Genomic DNA, 4,871 nt, shown 5'->3' with positions numbered 1-4,871 from the left:
TATTATTGTGCAATATTATTATGAATTTGTTTATTATTGTGGGAGGTGTTGGGAGACTTGCTATTATTGTTGTTGTATTTATGTGCCACGTGGTACGCCCCTATTGGAGCTCAATAGGTGCTTGTAAGGGCTCGGGCTAATCTACCTTTGGCCGGGTAATTTAGCACCGAGTGAGGGCTACGGCTCGAGGTTAATGGAGGGATATAAGGATGGGTTGTTTTGTGTATTGTAATATTTTCTTATATTTGTTGGAATTATATTATTTTAATTCTCACTTAGTAAGCACACACTTAACTGTTGTATACACTATCATAAATTGGCTTTGGTTACTGGGACTTTTGAGTCTCATTATGTGGTTAACAATTTTCAGGAGAAGAGCCACGAGTGACACGTGGAGGAGTCCCAGAGGCTTAGTGGTATAGATCCACTGTCTCTTTTGGGTATTTAATTATGATTTATAATGTGTTATATTGCCAATATTAGGCTTTTTGTTTATTGTCAATTATATGAATATATAAATGTAATCATGCCTTTCAAACTATTTCTATTTTTGGTACAATTTGGATGACTGTAATTTTAATATTTGGTTTTACTTTGGATTGGTTAAAATGGCATGATTATAAGGCCAAATAACTGGCTTGTGTTGAAAATTATTAAATTGCTTATTTTACTTGTTGGGAGTATAAGGATGGACAAATGTGATTTAGTTTACTTGTTGGGAGTATAAGGATGGACAAATGTGATTTAGCCTAATGGCATGTGGGAGGTAAAAATTTATCTGAAATTTAATTATAAAATATTTTTATATTGAAATTATTGATATAAAAATGTGTTGGGTGGCTGTAACCCAACTATGGTTGAGTTAAATTATTTAAAAAAAAAAATTTGGTGTGTTACAAATTTTGGTATCAGAGCTACATGTTCCAATTCTTATAAATTATGAAATTGTTATACATTAACCTAGTTTATTGGCAATATACATTATTAAATCATAATGCTTCTCCATTATTTTTCTTGTCTTGAGATTAGTGTTAACTTAATTATGTGACTTCCATCCTTTAGGAGGGGAGAGATGGTGTCTAAAACTAGGAGAGGTGGCGAAATTGTCGGTGATTCTATAGAGCCAATAGGAAATGACATACCTTCACTGCCACAACCGGAGCCCACACAGCAACAAATTGGGCAGGGCGAGCCCATACAGTCACAACTAAGGCAGGATGAGCCAACCATGAGGCAAATGATGGATCTACTATATAATCTTAGTGACCGCATGAAGAGACAAGAAGAAGAGTTGGCCGCTTTAAGACAATATAAGGAAATGACAACCGAGAGGGAAATGGCCAACAAGAAGGAAGCCATACCAAGGTATTAAATGCGAGCGAATCTGCTGATGAAGGCTCACCTCCCTATTCTCACCATGAGACTAGTCCGAAGAATGTGAGTCTTCACTCTGAGCAACAGACATCCACGATCACAAAGATCTGGAGTACTTTTCGTAAGTTTAATCCTCCTACTTTCGATGGAAATCTTAAGCCAGCGGTGGTTGAAGAATGGATAGATCAATTGGAGAGTATTTTTCGTATGGTTGTGTGCACTTCTAATCAAAAAGGTGCAGCTGGCAATATTCCTACTACAGAAGAGTGCTAAGAAATGGTGGGAAACATCAGGACCGAAGGATGATTCCTCTCTTACTTGGGAAGATTTTAAAGCCATATTGTTCGAGAATTATTTTCCTACTGCACTGAGAGCAGAAAAGGAGGCTGAGTTTCATGCATTTCGTCAGGGTGATCTAGATGAGGATGAATTTATTGAACAATTCTCAGAATTATCTAAATACTCTACTTACCTCCAGAAACATGAAGACACGGAGTGGATGGCTGAACGATTACTAGAGAAGGCGAGGCCTGATCTAAGGGAACAATTAGCCCCTTTTGAGATCAAGACATTCAGTGAGATGTGCAATAAGCTTCGAATAGTTTCTCGGAGGAAGAGAGAGGCTAGATTAGAAGCTGATAGAGAGAGGAGGAAAGAACCTCATGGGAAGCCCCCTATCCACACCAGACCCATTGGTGGAGTAGAGAAGAGGAGCAGTCAAATCTTTGGAGGCTTTAGAAATCAGAAGAAGAAGGGCTACTATCATAAGGGCCAGAGCTACAGAGGGAATCAGAGTGGAAGTCAAGGGTCCTATAGGAGCCCAGCTACCTTTAATCCTACTTCCGGTGCTGCTAGTAATCAAGCATGCAGTAAGTGTGGGAAGTTTCATTCTGGTGATTGTTGGGTTTGTTACATCTGCCAGAAGCCTGGTCATATTGCCCGATTCTGCTATCAAAATCAGAATAGGGGTAATGATCAGAGACCTACAGTACCAGCACGAGTGTATGCCCTCTCTGGGCCAGAGGCTGCTAACAACCCTAATGCTATCCGAGGTATAATCCGAATCCTTGATAATAATGTTTGTGCTTTGTTTGATTCGGGTGCTACACACTCTTTTGTGTCTGATGAATGTATGAAAAGATGTAAATTGCCTGTGTGTACCTTACCTTTTGATGTGAAGATTTCTACTCCTGCTGGTTTGACTGTAAAGACTGCTAAGGCATGTCTAAATGTAGAGGTTGAGTATGAGGGTCGAAAGACCACCATAGACCTCATTTGTTTGTCTTTGTCTGGGATTGATGTTATTGTGGGGATGGATTGGTTGTCTGCAAATGGAGCTGTACTTGATTGTCAGAAAAAGAGTGTGTCACTCTCAGTTCTTATTGTAACCCCTGTAGAGTCCCAAAGTCCTATGTTTTGTCTGCAGCTCAAGTAGAACAGTGTATAAGAAAGGGCTGTCAAGCTTTTATGATTTTCTTCTCAATCAAGGCAGAGATTGAAGAAGGTGTAGATCAGATTCCAGTAGTAAGAGAATTCCCTGACGTCTTTCCTACTGAAGTGATCGGTTTGCCTCCAGAACGAGAGGTTGAGTTCTCGATTGAACTCGCACCTGGTACGGGGCCTATTTCTAAGGCACCCTATAGGATGTCTCCATCGGAGTTAGCTGAATTGAAGAGACAAATTGAAGAGTTGTTAGAGAAGGGGTTTATCAGACCGAGTGTATCACCATGGGGGTCACCGGTACTGTTTGTGAAAAAGAAAGATGGAAGCCTTAGATTGTGTATTGATTATAGACAATTGAATAAGGTAACCATCAAGAACAAGTACCCCTTACCTCGAATTGATGATTTGTTAGACCAATTAGTCAATTCAGCAGTGTTTTCTAAGATTGATCTAAGATCAGGGTATCATCAATTGAGGGTTAGAGCAGAGGATATCCCTAAAACTGCTTTTAGGACTAGATATGGGCACTATGAGTTTCTAGTGATGCCGTTTGGGTTAACAAATGCCCCAGCTATCTTCATGGATTATATGAATCGAATCTTCAGGCCTTATCTCGATGAATTTGTTGTAGTCTTTATTGATGACATACTTATTTATTCTCGGGATGAGGTAGACCATGCTAGACATCTTAAAATTGTTTTGGAGATATTAAGAGAGCACAAGCTCTATGCCAAGTTGAGCAAATGTGATTTTTGGCTTAAAGAAGTTAAATTCTTAGGCCATGTTGTTTCAGAAGAAAGGGGTAGCGGTGGACCCTAGTAAGATAGATGCAGTGATGAAATGGGAGCAACCTCGAAGTGTGACAGAGATTAGGAGTTTCTTGGGTCTTGCAGGCTACTATCGTCGTTTCATTAAGGGTTTTTCACAAATTGCAATGCCCTTGACTAAGTTGACCAGGAAAGATGCTCCATTTATTTGGACGAACGAGTGTGAAGTTGCCTTCCAGGAGCTAAAAAAGAGGTTGACCACCACACCGGTGCTCACCTTACCTGTTCCAACTGCTCCTTATACCTTGTATACTGATGCTTCTAAGAAAGGTTTAGGTTGTGTATTGATGCAGGAGGATCGAGTAGTGGCTTATGCCTCTCGACAGTTGAGACCTCATGAGAAAAATTACCCTACTCATGACTTGGAGCTTGCTGCTGTGGTATTTGCCTTGAAGATTTGGAGGCACTATCTTTATGGTTCTTCTTTTGAGGTCTTCAGTGATCATAAAAGTTTAAAATATTTGTTTGATCAAAAGGAGCTCAACATGAGACAGCGCAGATGGATTGAGTTTTTGAAGGATTATGACTTTGAGTTAAAGTATCATCCAGGGAAAGCTAACGTAGTTGCCGACGCTTGAGCAGGAAGCTTGTGCATACTGCTCACATGATGGTCAGAGAACATGAATTATGGAGTAGTTTCCATGCAGTAAATGTAGAAGTAGTCGAGAATCGTTTGGCTGCTCTACACATTACTGAATTTGAGAATAATTTTTGGAAAGAAATCAGAATTGCGCAACAGAAGGATGATTATTTGAATAAGATTAGGGTAGAGATTGGGGCTGGAAAGGCTGAACATTTTGATGTGACCGATGATGATGTCGTAAGATATAAAGGTAGAGTATGTGTGCCTAATGATACTCGATTGAAAAATATCCTACTTGAGGAGGCTCATCAGAGTAGATATACCATTCATCCAGGAGCAACTAAGATGTATCATGACTTAAGACGTGGTTGGTGGTGGCCAAGAATGAAGAGAGATGTAACTGAACATGTAACTCGTTGTTTGACTTGCCAGAAAGTCAAAATTGAGCATCAGAAACCAGCCGGGATGCTACAGTCTCTTGATATTCCAGAGTGGAAATGGGACAGTATTTCTATGGACTTCATTACAGGATTGCCTAGAACATCTTCTGGTCATGACACTATATGGGTAATCGTAGATCGACTCACCAAATCAGCTCATTTTCTTGCTACTAATATCAAATATTCTCTTGAAAAATTAACTGA

Source organism: Prosopis cineraria, unplaced genomic scaffold (genome assembly GCF_029017545.1).
Source record: "Prosopis cineraria cultivar Desert tree isolate PC_DT_omini unplaced genomic scaffold, ASM2901754v1 PC7, whole genome shotgun sequence".
Taxonomy (NCBI): Eukaryota; Viridiplantae; Streptophyta; class Magnoliopsida; order Fabales; family Fabaceae; genus Prosopis; species Prosopis cineraria.
Note: the sequence above shows the minus strand (reverse complement) of the source record.